The 19,188-nt window shown below is 35.6% G+C and overlaps 1 protein-coding gene across 17 annotated transcripts in view; it reads right to left on the reverse strand.

Moving 5' to 3' along the window:
• Positions 1 to 19,188, reverse strand: part of MEF2C (myocyte enhancer factor 2C) — a 132,896-nt gene that overhangs the window by 76,748 nt on the left and 36,960 nt on the right. Inside the window, exon 3 of one of the 17 annotated variants that reach the window (XM_030467302.1) lies at positions 12,918 to 12,996. The exons of the other annotated variants lie outside the window; for them this stretch is intronic. The gene's annotated coding sequence lies outside the window, so the exon portion shown is untranslated. The remainder of the gene's footprint in view (positions 1 to 12,917; positions 12,997 to 19,188) is intronic. 17 annotated transcript variants of the gene reach the window in all.

The following is a 19,188-nucleotide window of genomic DNA, read 5'->3' on the forward strand; positions in this document are numbered from 1 at the left end:
AGAAGAATCTTGATAGAATGGCAGGAAACACGCACAGAGTGGTCAGGGAAGGATATGATGTCAGCAACCACGAACAATAAAAGGTGTAAAGGTGCTTCCTTCCCTAAACTGTTCCAGAAGTGCAAAATGGGAACCAAAACTCTCCACTTCCTTCTCCGAGCAGAACCGTCTGAATCTGCTCTGCCGCAACACCCCAGACAGAGAGTTCTTTGAACGAGTCACACCAGAGGCAATAAGGAGTATCAAAACAGGGGAGTAAAAATATTTAATTTATAAACAAGAAGACAGCCAGAGGAAAGCGAAGCTAAAATGTGCTGGGATTTACCATTTTCATGGTTGCTTTACAAAGGAAACAAACTTGACATAAAGATGTCCCTGTGCCATTAATCAGCTCACATTCTGAGCAGATTAATTAGGTTAAAGCCAAAGAAACACACACATTTTATTTTAATTATCCTGATGTAAGCAAGGAAAAAAAAAAAAAAAAGAAAAAAGTTGTTCCCATTCTTGTACCATTCTTGTTGTAATAAATAAAAGTAACTTCATAGATGAAAGATTTTCATGCAAGCCTTTCTGTTTCCTCAAATGGGTTATGAATCAGTCTAAAAATCTAGATGTACTGAGTAAGAATACATCAGCAATGTTTCTGACAAAAATTAGCAGCTATAAACACATATTCAAATAAAATGGTCATTACCCAACTACGTTTCTAACACAGACACACAGTAAAGAAACAGCTGGGCATGCTGCATCTAATAAAGACACTTGGCATTTTTCCCTGTCACCTTGAGTTGGATATATTTGAAAGAAATACAAAAAAGGTAGAAAGTAACCATCATCTCTTATGTCATCTGGCTGAGACCAACTGACATTAAAGTTAGAAGTGGTCCTTTCACATTTAATGCAGTTTGGTTGCATGGTCACTAGAGAAGACACAGTTTGGGCCATTAACAGAAAAGTTACAGTAAAATTATATATGTCATCATCATAGCAATACATCAGTCAAGCAGAAATGGTATGATCTATAGCATGGTTACCCAGGCAGAAAGCCATGAAACAAATGAATCTGAGTAATCTTAAGGTTTCAAACATCTGTCCAGAACACTTCAATTTAGCAATTAAGCATAACCTACATTTATGTGTTTTGATCTTATGGTCAGGCTGCCACATGAAAAGATTGGAAGAGCATACATTTAAATCCACTAAATTTAACTCTCAAGATCATGCATTTTGCTACAGGAAGCATAAAACAAACATTTAAACCATAATGGACATAATGTAACAGATGAAATACTGACTACTAGAGAGAGAGTAGGTCAAATTGAAGAAATCTGTACATAAAGAAAGTATTTGTAATCTTCAGCTATCAAAGCTTACTCATATTTTCATTTATCTAGCCTGATTCCTGAGTTTAATTTATATGAGTTTAATTTATAACAGATAAGGATATTAATTTATAACAGATTCAAGGGCAATGAAGTTCTGAATCAAGGAAAGAGTAAAATGTTCACAAACGTGCAAACTGTAAAATCATTCTCTATATTTGTAAATTAAAAGTTTTAGAGTAAATTTAAATCCTTTCATCTGAATTCATATTCCTTTACATTTACTACTGATTTTGAAACAAACTGCTGAATTTGTAAGAGTCTTTATGTGAGCTGATACCCCACTTATTTATTTTTAAAGTAAAGTAAAATCTGTTTATTTTGAAGTCAGAGATTCAGGAGGTGTAGCTTATTTGCTTTTCACATTTATATTTAAACACATACCTATTACCCATTACACTGCCAATGCAGCAATGACCTGCAGAAAATTCCTTTCTTTCAGCCAAGTTACTGTGTTATAATCAATACCTTTATTTTTATGTTACAAGGAAGAGGCACGAGAACCTCTAGCATCATAAAGTTTTTTGAATTTTGAGTTAAACCCTTCTGAAAACCAGTTGTAAGAACACTTCCTCACCCTTGAATAAGACACTGTAATCATTGTAGTGTCCAACTCAAATACAGTACCAAGTTATTTCACAGAGAAAGAACTTAGGCAGTGTGGGTGGAAGAGTTTCACTTGATATTATTTTGCGAAGTTCGCCTGAAAAGTTTTTTTTGGTGGCTAACTAAACATCATTGACAAAATAGTAGAAGAAATTACTATTTCCTAATAGTAGTGGTCCTACTTAATAGTGCCAGGGATTTGGCTTTTCAGAAGACTGAGCAACAAAGGCTGGAGCCACCTGCCAAGTGAAGGTAACCCAGGCCTCTATGAAAAGGAAAGCAGTGACTTCAGAGTCACCTACCAGAGGATGTGCTGAGAGCTGTCCAAGGGGCACAGTGAAGGAGGGTTTTCTGAATAACACATACATGTTATACCAAACCTAGACATCCTGAAAAAGATCCAAGACAGGAGGCCAAAGGCCTTCCAAGTGATTGTGGAATTTGCTGCAGATGGGAAGTCATTCCTTGCAGCAGGGCACCCAAAGAGGAAGTAACCACCAGGAATCTAGATGAAAACTTGCCCACAGCCCAGTAAGATGAGATACATGCCTGCTAGGCTTGATGAAGAAAGGAAAATTTGGCTAATTTACAACACTTTTGAAGAACAGATGAAGTAGACTGTTTGATTTGTAAAAAAAAAAAATAATTTTTTTTCCAAATTTATGTTGAAAAGGTGCATTGGAATTCATACTGTGAAGGAAAGAATGCGGAGAGTAATGCATGTTTTAAGAAAAGCAATCAATTGAAATGCTGGTATACTTAAAAAATGCTCATTAAAAGTTGATTTTAGATCTACAATGATTGGGAGGTGATATTTCAGGGTCTACCCATCACTCAGTTAAAAAAAAAGGAAAACACACATAGTTTGAAGAAGTTTACAGGTTTATCATCAGCTTCATGATGTACCTTTGGCAGCTAGACAGGCATTATGGGAGTCTGAACAATAAATATGGAATAAGATCCCTGAAGTGCTTGGAAGATTGGCTCAAACATTAGAGCTTATCGAATCAGACAAGCTAATAATACAAAAGAAAAAAAGAAAAGATTGAAAACTGAAACACTTAATTGGTCTGGAATGGAGACAGTGACTAGGAATGAAAATCTGCCTGAAAATGGAGTAGAGAAATTGGACTATTGCAATTTCAGCTAAGAGTCTCAATAGTGTTGAACTAATATTTTTATTGGATTGTCTCAATAGGTGTGCAATAAAAATCAGAAAATGTGTTTTACAAATTCAGTCTGTCATTTAACAAGCTGGAGGAGAAGGGGAAGCATTTCAATGGAGAAGGGAGTACAATTTAGCACATGGTGTGTTGGAAAGCTCTGATCTTTGTCTAGATATATTTAAAGACATCTTTCATACTGGGTAATATACTAGTGCTTACATTTTGGGAGCAGTATTCTATACAAAGATAAAGAATTTTGGGGTGTGTTTTCTTATTACAGGAAAAGCCTAAGATCTCCAGATTTAAGTCATTGCATCACCTGAAAGCAGTCCCTGGCTGTGGTTAGATCTAGATTTACAGATTTGTTACTACTGCTTGCATGAGAGGAAGTCTGTGGTGAGGAACATAAATCCCCACAATGGCTTTTAAGAATCAGAGGACAAATCCAGGTATTATTGGGAAAAGCTATGTACCACAATATTAAATCACAGTCTGAACTCATGCACAAATGCTCGGTAATGGCAGTAACAGTGGAAGACAATTTTAGATTGTTCTCTTTTGAAGAAGGTAAGGATTGATTCTCAAAAGGTTTATTGGTTACCAGAAAAGACTTTTTGATTACTTTCGGCTTATAATTTTCTGAACTGCAGAAATGCAAGCAAGCTTGGCACATGCACTTACACAAGGAAGCTGGGGACAGTAGTGTCTGAACTATGGTCAATGATGAGTCTTGAACAAACAGAGTAGATGGAGAAGAAGTAAGACAGATGGACTTGTTCAACTCTACATAGACCTGGTCTCCTTCATCCAACAAGCTTCAGAGGAATTTTATAAACTGACCCAAGATCCTTCCTTTTCTCATTCAAAGGGCACTGTAATCATTCCCATCTATAATTAAAAACACAAGCTGAGTTCTGATAGTCTAGGCTTGTGCTGCACCACCACTTCACCTCTGTGAGGAGGAACAAAGATTTGGTGTGCAGGAACCTAGTAATCATATTTTGGAAAGCAGTATCGTACATATTTGCAAATGAAACTTTTCAGAAAGTTTTTAAAGAAAAGAGCTTTAAGAAACAGGAATTTTTTGGCGTGAGCACATAAATGAGTAAGAACTGTGGTTCACAGACTAAGCTGCAAAGTAAGAAGTTTCACTTAAGGAGATAAAATATGGGAAAACGTGAGGATGAAAGTACCTTAAAACTGGGAACGTAACTGTTCCCAACATAACTGAATGAAGAGAATCAAAACTGAGATGTAAATAAGTTGCTCATTAAAAGAAAACATGTTCCTCTGATGGACAACATAGTCTAGAGAATTATTGTGAAGGGGTTAAAAAGCAGAATCCTTTCCAATTTGACCAAAATGGCAAGAACTGTCACAGTAAAGCCTAAATAAAAGTAAAACCATTTTGGGTTAGTGATGGAAAAAAATCATTACAGGGAAACTGTATAACTATGTTACCATGGTATAACATTTTTTCTGGATGGGAAGTGTTGCTCCTGGTGTTACCATTTTAAGAGTAATTTGAGTAATGGATGGAAGATGAAAGGAGGTAGAAGGGGTAGGCTTACTACTGGTAAAAATAACTTCTGTGATGACCTGGATACTTGAACAAAAGACAGCAAAGAATTTTGCTAGGTATCATTTTATGAAGGCTTGTGATTTCTGACATAAATTCTTGAATTTTGCTGCATTTAGAGATAAGAAATCTTCGTAAAAAACAACATCAATAAAATATTTGTGTTACTTTTCACTTTCTCCTAATGGAAACAACCTATAATACCCTGATTTTGGCTAGCTACTCAAGCCAAAAGGGAGAAATATCTCTTAAACATATCTCCTAACATTGCTCAGCTTCCCACCAGAGAAATGAAGCAATCAAAAGTGCAAGAATTTTGTCCCTGAGACACAGAAATTCCTCAAAATCTGAACAAGTCTTCAAAGATCCATTGAGGCTTTATGTGCCAGTCTCTCAAGTAAAATCACTAGCAGTTTGCTGTTGTCCTATTCTGGTTTAAAAAATTAGATTCTCTATGGATTGACTAATGCCTCAGACAACTATATATCTATGCATCTATCTATCTACCTATCTATATCTGTGTCTCTATGTCTCTGTCTATCTGTCTGTTTGTCAATCTATCAATCAATCAATTACCAGGCATGATGCAACCAGTCCACTGCAATCAACGACTTGCCAATGATGGACTGAGTCTTGGGCAGATATGATTTTGAATACAGGGAATGCCACTGATTTTTATGTGGCCACTCCTTTGTACAGATGCAAATATGAGAACAGATCCATCAGTACTACTGAAAAAGGAGTTAGATAAGCTTTGTAAGCAGAATTAGTCTCTAATACAGATTGAGTTGGATAAATAAATTGATTTTATGGTATACAAGCCCTTCTTCATATCCTCAGTCTACTCAAAATTTGTCTTTTTTCTTTTTTAATACCACAGAAACACACAGTTGGTTTTCCTAGAACATAGATCTAAACACAGAAATTTCATATTTGAGTACCTTTATTAGTTTCCTAAAGTAATCACATTTTTCATCATGCAATCAATTTCTTATAGAGGAATGATTAGATAGAGATGTTCTGGTTTTCTCTCTTATGCCCAGTTCAAGAAACACAGATTTTCCCCTTTAACACCTGGCCTTTCCAGAAATATAAAGAATTAAATATAGTTCTTAAATGTAAAGTAGAATACACAACATGGTGGAGAGCTCCTGAGCTGCTAACTGCTCATTCATTCTGTGTAAAAGTTAACACAATAAATATGAGTATAAAAAGTATGACACTCCCTGAACTCAACTCCTTGCCCACAGACAGCTGCAGGCTTAAAATGAGAAGGAAGAAAAAAAAAAAGAGAGGAAATATATCAGTCTTCCCAATGACCATGACAGCTGAAAAGTCTATGTTAGTGCTTCCAATCCCACTCAAACATTTTTTTCCAAGGACAAAAGGAGATGAAATGTGTGTCAGGTACATAATAAGGCTATTAAAAAATGAAAACACCTGCATTTCAAGTAAGAGTGAGGAACTCTGTCTGTGAAGTACATGTCTTTTACTAATGGCAAAGCTCATAAATTAGAACAAGTTGCTGCTTTTAAACATACAAAATACACACAATTTAAGCAGAAATATATGAGCTCAGAACTCAGAATACATCTGTTCAAAAAAAAAGGTAAAAAAGAAAAATATGGCAGTAGTGTAGCAATGGAAAACGTATCTTGTGATTACAAAGATACGATACCTCTTCTATTCCACATGACAGGAAATAAACCTTTCATGGATATTGTTTGTTGCCTCATGTCTAGAATTTTGCATTTTCAGGATGCTAGAAAAATGGAAATAAGAGTAGATGCCCCTATCTTCTTGCTGCAGCACAAGATCACTCGTTTACTGAAGCTACTTCTACTTGTAGACTCCTGGCTGTGTCTTGACAGGAGGCATCTCTGTTTGCAGGAAGACCCAAACTGGATTCTCACTGGTTTTAAACATGGAAAAATTTTTAAACAGACATAACTATAAGGAAAGATAACCTGGAATTTGGTATGAGGGAGAAAACAAAAAAAGATGCCTCATGAGAGAAGAAATGGGTGAGGTGCCTGAAATAACTGACTTATGTTGCCTGTTAGGGAAAGCATTTTCTGTTGTTCTGGCTTAGTGGGATATTCTACAGATTTTCTTTTTTCTTTTTTTTCTTTTTTTTCTTCCTTTTTTAATCCTTCATGGTGCAGAAAAGGGACAAGCAATAGATATATTTATATTAACAATATTCACGTGGACAGAGAGCAAGAGATGGAGAAACATAGGATCTACAGCACACTGAGGAGCTATGCTTTGATAGGATAAAGAACTAAAAGAGCTGCACTTCAGATACTGAAGATCTGTCTTTACAAAGTCAGTTACAAAGACATAAATAGCCCAATCTAACTCAGCATGCTGTTATTGGAAATTATATTAGGTAACAATTCATACTTTCCACATAAAGATTTTGTTCTTCTAAGTTTTCACAGAATTGGAGTTTAACAGCTCTTACCTCAAGAACTGTAAAAGCAAAATTTCCACAAAAACAGGTGTTTACCACAGAGGTGCACCTACCACTGTCTACAACTACAAAAGCCACAAGAGAGCATCACACCCTGCCTACGGAACCTCAGCTGTAACCACTCCATTAGCACAGGCAGCTGGATTTATTTTATTCCTTAGACATAAAAAACACATTGCATTTGGCAGTAGCCAATGCAGAAAGTCAACATCCTTGGCAAACATCAGAAGAAACCAGACATATAAAATGTGCTTAATTTGCAGAGGGAAATACAGTGCAATTTTCTTGACAGTCTCCGATCTATCTTGAATGAGTATTTTTTTTCCTAAACGGATCATTGCCAGCATTGTTCATCTTATTATTGTCCTAGAAGCATGCTGAGAAAACAAAACATAATCAATACAAAGATACATTAGCTAAATCTTTTTTGCGGCCTTGATGCACATTAAGTTTCCTCAGAAATGGCACTTTTCAAGCTCCATCGATATGCAAGGTGATTTCTGACAAAAAATATTCTTAGAAACAGACAGTAGCATAGTGCAAAGATATCGCCTGGATGCAAACATGGTAGAGATCAGGGACTTTTTCTGCTAAAAATATTTTATGCCACCATCATTTTTGACTCGGTTTCTCTCTTGGAAAACTGGGAAATCTGAGGATTTGTTCACGCAAATGTTTGGAGTACAGTGAATATTCATTATACAACAGAGAAATTCTGAGGGATTTCAGTAAATAAACTATAATTCTCATCTGGCATAGTCAGTGAGTATGCAAACATATAAAAAGGATAATTTAGAAAATTAGAAATGTATGAAAGTAATGTTAAAGGCAAGATTACACTCATAAAAATATTAAATCTGTGCCTAAAATCACTGACTTAAGAAAATTATAATTAACTTATATATGTAAAGTATTCATATACATATGTTCTTGCACTACAGCCCTTCATGCAAATGTGTGCCTTCTTCAAATAAAGATATTTGACAGTACTGTCATATAAGGTCCAACATGGTACACAGCAGATTCATCAATTTCCTGTTTCTTACCCTCTCTCTCTTACAGCATCCTAATCAACCTAATTAAAGCTTCGTTCATTTGAAACCTCAGCTGACAATTTGTTTAACTCTATCCCACTGTGGTCTTTTTATAAAGAGAATTAAATTTGATCTTCTGACAGCAATTATTAAATGATCCCAACTGGCCCCAATTAAGACACATGGCTCACAGGCCTCAAAATCCAATAAAGTGCCAAGCCCTCTGTTTCACTTGTACATCTTCCTTTACCTTGCTTTATTTTCTTAAAGCCAACTAAGATCATCTTATCAAGTGGAATTGAATGCTATTGTGTAGACTAATTCGAGATACAATGCATCAGTTTACATTTACGAACACATCCTCAAAATCATAATTTTGAAACCTCTCCCTGAATCAGTTCACCCAGCTCTAATGCCTTTCAATGTGCTGCACATGACCTACATATCCTTACTTTTAAAACACTCCCTACAACGAGCAGTGATTAGAGAAATATATTAAACATCCATGGTACGAGTTTTGCACTGCTTACAACCCTCCTTACACTCATGCATCTCTTCTTTAAGAATTCCTACCTGGTTATCATCCCTTCATTTCAAAAATTCACAGAAAAGTGACACGTGTAACTTCTGAGGTTAACGTTTTTTTGCCTTTAATTTCTGCTCTAGTTTTTTCCACACATGTTCAGTAGTAGGCTGTGAAGAAATGTTCCCATAATTTCATGTAAAGGCAGGTAGCCCCAGGATTTGCAACTCATTGATTGTGTGGTACTCCAGGGAAATAGCTGAATTAAAACCAGCCTCATGAGACTGAAGTGGCTTCCATACACATCTGGCTCTTCTTATTCTAAACTCTAACACCTGCCAGGAAATTTAACCCCCATCTTTTCTCTGAAGAACAAATGGGACAGATTTATCTACTGCCATTTGGTTTAGGTCAAGGCTGAGCTGTGTGGTGTTCTGCTAAATTAATTGCAATGTAATTGATGTTGTTTGACACAGTTTTTGAAAAGATGATGCTCCATCCATTTTATGACCAGGCTGCTCTTTCTATATTAAAATATGTAAGATTTTGAATTTCTGCACATTCATCCCAAGTAGTGCAATAATACAGTAAAATACAGCATGCATTTTCTATCTCAATGTTTCCAATGAATTGCTGTACAAAATAAAATATGTACACAATTATCACCAAGAGAGTAAATAACCAGTGAAAAAAACTCAAAGCAATACTGATTCCACTGTGGTGAATATTTTCTGTGTTTCTTTAATTTATGTACTGAACAATTGTAGAGAATGATATTCCTTTAAGCATGGAAAAAGAAAGAAATTAAATTTCAGTGCAGCATTTTCTTTACTACCCAGAGATGTGCAGGTTTATGTAAAACATAATTAAACACACTTCCTGTCCAGCTGGGAAACATGATTTGTAAAAACTTAAAGTGATGTCAAGCACTTCTTAAAGAGTAAAATAAATTTATTTTCAAAGAATTTGCAAATATTGCATTTAGAAATTTTAAAAATATTTACATCGAAAGGCAGGCAATGGTTTTAGTCCCTGAAATGCTATATGACTCCAGTAAATTTGCACTGTAACACGCAATAACAGTTGAAAGATAATTTTTAATAGTGCACTGACATTTCTGAAGATTAAAATTGATTTCAGTGTGCTGCAAATTATTTCTCACCGTATTCTGATAATCCCAAACAAGATGTTAATTTAGATCATTCTTTTGCTAAAAACAGCAGTCCCTGTAACAGATTTAGTGCAAAGACCCGAAAATATCCTGTGGAAAAAAAAAATTTGTACAGAAATCAGATCGACTCAGATCCTGCCATTACTCAGCACTGCAGTGACGTGCAGATGTTTGTAGTGGGGCTGGAAACTCTACATACTCAACTCCAACATGATTGCAATTGAACCTCATCAAAGTAAGAGCTCATAATTTGTCACAGAAAACAGCCAATTAACATATGTTAGAAAAGGCTCCCATAAAGATAATATATGATTAAAGTTCCAATGCAGCTGTCACAAATCAAAATTATGCATTTTAAAAAGAAATATCAGTCTGGGTTCCTGAATGTTTACATTGATAACGGATACTGTATTTAAAAAAAAAAAATACAGGAAAAAAACAAAAAAAAACCAACCCTGCCCCTAATTATAGTATTTCCTCCAGGTTTGGAGTTAAGCTTAAGGGAGATCTGGGTACTAAAGCACTATTAACTATTCTAGCTGATGCCCTGTGTTAATAGTTACGACTCTTGCCAAAATACAAGAGTTATTTTGTTTTAGTGCTCTTTTAAAAGACAGACCTGCAAGTGAGGTGGCCTTCATTGATGGACTCTGTTGTAAAGACATCCCTCTGAAAACACAGCATGTCCTTCCTCATTGCTACAAAAAAATACAGTACTGTAAAACCGTGCACCATAGCCCCAGGGCCAGTGCTGTGATCCTAACTACTCAAACGTACGGCTGTGAGTAAAACCATCCTGCAGCCAGTTCCATTATTTCACGTTTGCACTGGTGAAAATGCAATCTGAATTGAGACTGAAACCATCCTTTTGAATAAATGCATAGATTAAAAATAGTTTTCCCACATACAGGGGTGGGAAATGAACCCTCTTGATTTATTAACACAGAACCCCTGCCGCGATTTTTATTCTGAACAATACTCTTTGTTCCTTATATTTTTGCACAAAAATATTTTAGTTACTGAAACGCTGCATGATTAAGCTCTGCTATATATTTTTAATGCATTTTTTTCCTGCTATGATTTAGGATCTTACTTGCCAGTCAGTAAACTCTGAGGTGATTTCAATAGTGCTTGGTTTGTGTGTGTGTGTGTGTGTGTGTGTGTCCTTGTCTTGACATCGTGTTGTAAAAGGAAGTGCTTCCTCTTTTCTCTTTGAAAGAGACCCAAGTAAAATAAAGTTTTGAAACTCTGTAGTCTGACTAGACATTGGTGAATGTATTTTTAAAATGCTTTAACTCCTGTTTAGCCCAATACAATTTTATGTTGATGGGATAAAAGCAGGGACAAATTTTAAACTGTACTCATAGAGAATATAATGGAGAAAAAATTCTCCCACGGTGGAATGTGATGGGTTTTAAGAGTCTTTCCTCCCCTTTAAAGTCTGTCAGTGATTTAAAAATGCTGTTTCCACTAACCCTAGAGGCTACAGTTTGTGTCTCCACCACAAAGTTAATTTGCTTAAACAAGTTTTATTGTACTGGTAATGAAGTATGTTAACTTTAAAGCTATGGCTTCAAAAGCCCGGAAGAGGCACAAACTTTTGAATATGCTAAAGCTTTATATACCAAGAGGTCAAAAGGAAAATTCTGAAGTGTTTAAAGATACTCATGTGTTTAAGACTGCCTCAAAAAATCAAAAGTAGTGAACACATTTGACGTGTTTATATGGAGCAAAAATTCATTCCTAATATTCTTCAATATTCTTCATCATATTATAGTAAGATTTAAAAAAATAACAACTATGAATCATTGTCCCTTCTAACAAAACACTGTGAATAATGTTAAGGTTATTCTGCCTTTTTTTTTTTTTTTTTTTCCTCAGGAGTATGTTCATTGATTCCCAAGCAATCAGTAACATTTTTGATTAAGATCTCAGAAACAGATGAAAATCCCAAGGCTTCTCTACTATTGAAACTTAACATGTCTTTGACTGTCCCCAACTAATGACAGTAAACTATGCAGCCTCAAGCTAAGGAGATTAATTTCTATTTTGCAACGAATGGACAAAAAACTGGACAAAATCCATTCTATATCAACTATATTGTTATGTATGTTACAGAAAATCCACTTTTGGCCCCAGAGACAATGATGGGAATAATAAAATTCAAGATTCAAAACAAGAAGTACATAACAAATGATACAATAAACAAGAATTAGCTGAGAACTATTTTTTTTCCATACTTTTTTTTTAAGAATAAAATTTCATGTCCTTGCTAAGCCATATTCAAATTTATTTTTCAATCCAGATAATAAATTTGATTTCAAAAATTCTGTTAACAGTAAAAGTTGAATAATTAAAAGCAAATTCTTCACCATAAGGAAATAATGTGCCAGAGTGATTTGCTGTTCTACAAACCTAAATTTCCTCTGTTCATAGGTAAAATCAGATAATTTTACAATTAGATCAAGCTTAACTGACAAGTATCAGTCTGCTGCTATCAAGCAACATATTTTCCATGCATAATTATCAAATTGATCTCCTGTTTACTTATGACAGTATGTCTAAGAAATCTTCAGCATTCTTTTATTTTTTTATGACAGATTTAACAAATTATGCTTGATAAAATACTTTAAAAATGTTCATTCTGCTGTTTATCCATGTTCTGCTGCAGAATTGAAACCCACCTGAGTCAGTAATGGCTTCTACTAAATGGAAATGTTGACAGAATGTCATAATGTAATTAAATATGTTATAGGTATGTTTTACAATAATTTTTAAATTGGATTGTAGAGCTTGGAAACAGAGTTTCTGGAAATATCCCTCTTACCTATTACTTTCATGCATATGGAAGGTAGTGGAAATTTTCCTATTTAACTTAACAATATTAGCACTGAGAATTTGTAAAAAAGTTGAGGATAATGTATTAAATGTCCAAGAACACTCTGGTATCAAAGCTGCAAACTCTGTATGAGCTTACCTCTGTGGCATTACCCTCTTTGAATAAAGAAAAATTTGTTGATGCTTCTCAGGCTCTCTCATGAATCCACTGGTTGGTTCTGGAGAGGAGAGATGAGTTACCAGCATTGTGGAAAGCTCTAAATCCTCGTTGGTCGCAGCAGTGTTATATAGTAACAAAACTTCATAAAAATGAAGCATAAGACTTTCAAAGTAAACAATAACAATCACAACAACAACATCATCATAGTCATAGAATCATAGAATCATAGAATTAGCCGGGTTGGAAGGGACCTCAGAGATCATCATCATCATCATCCTCGTGACTCTCTACTGGCCGTGTGAAAATAAAGATATTAGTCTGGTAGATTACCTAGATATGACCACTGAGGCTTCATTTTGCTATTTTTGCATGAAACAGCTACAGAATACGCTGAATATGTTAAAAAATAAATTAAGAACTTTAACTACAACCACAGCTTTTGCTGTTAAAATTTCTAAGTTACGAAAAACTCAAAGGGATCATTTCAAGTCATTTTAAGCATCCAATATTTTCCCATACCAGCTCATGGATTTACTTTTCAACACCAGCAGACTGAAGCAAGAATGAACTGATTTATAGCCCATGCTAGAGGAGCTTGATGCTCAGTCGTCATTTTTTTCTTGGCTCTGGTAGATGGAAGCAATTCTCTTGCTGGGTTTTAAGTTTAGTGTAGTTTGGGGGCTGTTTTTTAGGCCAAAATCTTTATTTTAAAATTTATTTTGTTGTCTGCTGGACCTTTGATGTTAGATTCCCAGATAATTTGTTCCAGTTTCCAGAGCAGTTTCTTCAGATGAGAGCCAGGCGTCAATTGCCTGTAGCTCCTGCTTGAAAACTCTTACACAGATAAACAGTGCCTGTAGAAAATCTACACAAGCTTTTTTTCTGGAAACCCCACTACTCCATGGTTATGTAGAAAGAACCACTGGCAAGGCACATGTGAAAAATTGTGGTTTGGATTCAGGTGTTTGCAGATTGTTAACTTGCAGTCTTACAGTAACTTATCATGTCTGTTTAAAAAAAAAAAAAAGGGAATGGAGGCACCCTATATTTTTTTGCTATTTTGGATAAGCCAGTGCATCACTTGTTTCCTTTCAGCAGTCAAAAAGTATGCAGACCATGGCATTCAGTATCATGCCCACGGCAGGCAGGTGTTAGAAGGATGCTTTACGACCACAGGCCACTCTGCTCAACCTGTCTTGTCTAGCAAAAAAGCAGAAGAGCAGCAGGAATAGGGAATCTGACACTACCTGATTCCTTCAAAATTAACCAGGCATTGTACCTGACACAGAAAAAAACACATTCCAGATCAAGGTTGATACCTAAAGTGCAGCAGAGTAGCAATATTTGCCACTGTTTGCTCAGTGTCATGCTCTTCTGCCACAGAAGGGGGTGAGCTTAGGTGGTCATCTTTTTAAAGACTTGTCACCTTCAATTAAAGAGGTGTCAGCTACTCTTAACCTGTCTGGCATATGGTTACCCTGGTTAGTGAAAGAGACACTTCCCCGAGTCGCTGCAGTCAAACCAGCATGTGCTGTGATCCTGTTGATTCTCACAAGCTGATCAGGATCAACCTGGGTTGGATTTATGTACTGCAAATTCTCTAGGACAGGGTCAGTCCCTTCCTATAAGCTTCTGTGGTGGAAAAAGCAACAGGTAGAATAATGGGCCCTCAGTCATAACTGGAAGAGCAGGCTATTACTGACCTTACTGAGTTTTATGTATTTAATTGAAACTAACAAAAGATCTCCAAATGTGAAGGCAACACACAAAGTTAGAGAGATTTGAATCAATGGTGTTTTGAAGGCCCTTTGCAAAAAACCCCTGTGTTACCAATGAATTGCAAAACTAAGATCTTGATCACTGACACTGCTAACAATTTCATAACAATCACTGCAGAATGAATTATATCTAAAATCCTGGCTAAATTCCATCCTAGATCATTGTGCTGCCCATATAAATTCTAGTGCGGTTGATGAAAACATTTTTTTTTTTAGTTCAGACAGATTTAGAGTTGTTTTGTCTTGTTAGAAGGGTCAGCAATCACATTCCCTGCTTTTTTGCCTTCACTGGGTTGTGTGGAGGACTATTTGATACTATGCAATGAAAAATAAATTTTATTTACAGTAATTTCGTGATATCTGAAATTAATGAAGCCTTTCCCTCTTACCATCCTTTCCATAAAAGTGATACAGAGAGGAGTAAAAAAAATTAAACACCTCTTTTCAAATTAATAGAGATTAATGAAGACAACCTGCAAATGTCAAACCTCAGTGTTTGGTAGAAAATGGTTAGAAGGGCCAACTTCCTGTAGCAGAACATGGAGATGAGGGGAGGTATGATGTGACTAGTAAATGGTATCAACAAAATTTACCAAGAATTGCAATTTTGCATGAGACAACCAACTCTACTACTCATAAAAACATTTTCTTAGTAATTTAAGAATGCCTTAACAAGAAGCACACACAAAGAACATGAAAGTCCACTCTACACTGCTGGCTTGGCATCATGCAAAAGACAGAACAGAAAGTTGCCCACCCCAAAAATCCCATGTGGGTAGATAGGAAGAAATCTCCTCAAAATGGATTTTTATGTACTGTAAATAAATATTTTATATACTAACGAGTTGTTTAGGTTTCACAGATGAAATCCAATTCTTTATGCTCTTTTGAGATGGAGATATCAAAATGCCTGCTAAGTAAGAAACCATCTCTATTAAAATTCTTCCTCTAAGAAATTCTTAAAACAGGTATATAATGTTACATAACACTATTTTGTAACATACAGTATAGCTATTCTTGGTGCATAATTTTTATTCTCTTGTCAGTGATGGAGGATGTGGTGATTCAGGTCCATCTGATTAAACAAGACAAGATTCTCATGTCTGGAAACATAATTGCCTACAAAGGCTATAATTTGAAAATAATAGAACAAATTTTATTTGTTCTAACAAATAAACTAACAAACTGCTACTTACTGAAGTTAGGTAAACTTCTAAGGGTATTAAAATTTCTTGCTTGCTTTACTGGAATAATGCAAGTAATAATAGCATTTAGCCTTGTTGATTTGAATACGAAGATAAAAAGAAAATAAGAAAACCACAAAATAATTACTTGTTCCTTCTTATTGTGTGTCACATGAAGGAACTGTACATGAGGGAACACGTGGACACAGAAATGGGCAGAGAACATAACAAACTAAGTCTAGACAAGGAAGAATGATGGCCATCAGCAATTCTGACAGGCTCCTTAAGTTCCGGATAGGCAGTGCTTTTAGCCTAAAATCAGTCCAAAAAAATCTGACAAGATGTCAAGCACTTACTTTGTGTTTAAATGTCTGCCACAAAAACAGATGACACCACCAGCTTTGGATGCGGGCAAATTCTGCCTGGAATTGGACTAAAAGGGTAGAAGGAGCTCACAAATGCCATAGGTTACACTTGTAATTCAGCATTCCTGGGAGGCACACATCAGACAGAAATAATAACTTTCAGTGGGTATGGGCACTGACATCAGCTGAGACTAATCTCAGGAAAAATTATACCATATGCACCACCATATAGATCGTCCATTGAACTATAATTAAGAAAGAAAAACCCTCAAATTTTAAAGCAGACTGCATTTTAGCACATTAATTCCCTCTATCTGATCAAATCAAATGGTCTGTCAAATTAATTAAAAAAAAACAACACACAAAAAACCCAAACAGATCAAAAGTAGTCGAACAAGATAAAGGTGGTGCTGCAGCAAAATCTTTAATTTCTCAGCATTCTGTCTACAACAGTCTCAAGGGCAAATCTTCTTTCCAAGGCTGACTCTCAGTCCACTTTTGTCAAATGCCAGCACTGACTTGGAGGAGATTGTTTAATGTTGCTACCAGCAACAAGATAGTTCTCTAGCCTGAAATTGTAGCCTATAATTAAACAAATCAATCTTACATTTTCTAAGGTGCAGACGGCAAGATTCAGTCAAATGAAATAATTTATTGTTAAATTTATGAAGGATGTTATGCATTCCTGTTTGCTGTTAAATCTGCATGGAAGAATATATTAACTTATTTACTTATATTTTATGGGGTTTATCCCCCCATATTTTGGATAAATTTCATCTGAAATGCAAGGAGTTTCCCTCTGAACAGAGTAAAAACTAGTTTGTAGTAGAGTAAAACATAGAGGTCTAAGCAGGGTATCATCTGGGCTTAATCTCCCTGAGAGAATATCACCTTGTGAAAAATATGATACAATATTCTCAATTCATTAAGATCATTAGCTAGTAATTACATATCTTTTAATCAATATCTAATGAGAGGCTGATTTTTTTCTTTTTTTAAGCTTTATAAACTTTTGTCCTCTGTGAACTGCAGAATTAATTTTAACATAATCTGTCACATTGTTTTGACTAACTGAATGACTTTTTATGTTTTACTGCAGAACACAGGCCCACTGTCGTGGCTGTGGGGTTTATATATGCGCCGTTGGATTACACATCATGTAAATTATGAAACCAAAAAGTGTGAAGGGTAAATATGTGCATTGCATAGAAGTGGTGGTTCATATCAGCAGTGCTGTGCACCTGTTGCAGTGGGCTGTGACTCCTCTTAATTCTTCCCTTCACGGGATAATAAGTAATGATAAGTAATTCAGTTCTACATTCTCCTTCTCTTCTGCCAACTAAATAACACTGAAAAGATTCCTACTTTGCATTTTGAGAATAACTGTATATTGCCTATAACTGAAAATCCATTGGGTTTTTTTTTTCCCTTTTCTCTCTTGAGTAAATCTAAAGTGATTTTTAAAGATTTGCTGCAGCACAGCCCTTCAGAAAATACAATCTAGTTCAGTTTATGTTTAATCTCTTCCTGCTTAGCAATGATTTTATCTACGATTAAGAAGCAGGTTCCCTTGATTGTATTGTAGCTTGGAGTCTCTGACCTGGCTTTTTGACTTTTTGTCAGGTCAGACACATCTATCTTACTTCCCTTTTGCAGTCCGTAAAGCAGAAATGCATTAGTAACATAAAATGGAAGAGAAAAGGATTACTTTGAAAATGTGTAACAATGCTCCAACTCTCACATATATTTTTAAAGGATAACTACAGTGTAAAAGAACATTTTATGAAACGTTCTGAAGAGATGAAGCTTTCATTAGAACCAAACACACCGTAATTTAAGTAACAGAAGAGCTCAGATTTGTTAAGTCCTCTGACATCCACTATCCTCCATCTGACTGCCTTATCTCAGGGTAATGCTCATGGCATTGCTCCTTATACCTCTGCCTTGTCTGTTTGCAGCAGTGCACCCCCTTTAATGGTGGGGAAAAGTTAATGATTTTAGCTTTTCTTATGACAATAGGCTAAAAATATGTCCCTGATGCCACCTTGTTCATTCTGAAGCAATATTCCAGCTTTAGGCCACTAAACAACACCGTCTGAACTTGTCAAAATTACTGATAGAAAAAAAAAGAGTCCAGAAATAACCTTCACTTATGCCACTCAATCAAGTCCCAGGGCACTACAAAAAAGACTGAGATCAAATGAGAAACAAGAGCACTGAAGGTCCTGGGCAGCAGCTTGTTCAAATACATTTGTTAAAGATAAGGAGGAAAAAGAAAATACTCATTCCTTTGTTAAAGGGAAAACTTGTTGTGTGTCTAAGATGTTAGAGAAATTGTTCAAGAACAGTTCATCCCTAAACAAAGATTACTTGGGTAAGACTGCCAAGGTCAGGGTCAGCCTGGGTTATCAGTTGTGGACTGGTAAGTGCCAGACAAGCAAGCCAAGCTGCCTTGATTCTCTTTCCTGCACAGCTTAAGAGCCTGTTTCTAATTGCATGCTGAGAAACAGGCAAGTGAATAAAAATTTCCCTCAATTTAGAGGTACATGTTGCATTCTGACACACTTCTCTTTCAGTTGTATAAACCCAGACATATGTAGGGCATAAATCCCTGAAGAACAGTGTCCTAAGTATCCAATCCAGAGGGAAAAATCATATAATCATATAAAATGTTGTCATTCTTTAAGGATATTTTTGAGTCAGCTCTATGTATTTTTCTGGCACATAGTTGCAACCAGGATTGAAGAACATTATTATTTAGTGCAGCGATTTTATGCTTTTTACTTGCAAAAGTGCTTTAGGAAAACAGTCGGAAACAGGAGAATGTATTATTTAGCAGTGACCTATAAAATGTGTTTGGTATCTGTACCTGTAATTGATCAATATTCTTACTGTGAGCATTAGGTACAGCGTGACTAAGACC

The sequence above is a fragment of the Calypte anna genome, chromosome Z, assembly GCF_003957555.1.
Source record: "Calypte anna isolate BGI_N300 chromosome Z, bCalAnn1_v1.p, whole genome shotgun sequence".
Classification (NCBI taxonomy): Eukaryota; Metazoa; Chordata; class Aves; order Apodiformes; family Trochilidae; genus Calypte; species Calypte anna.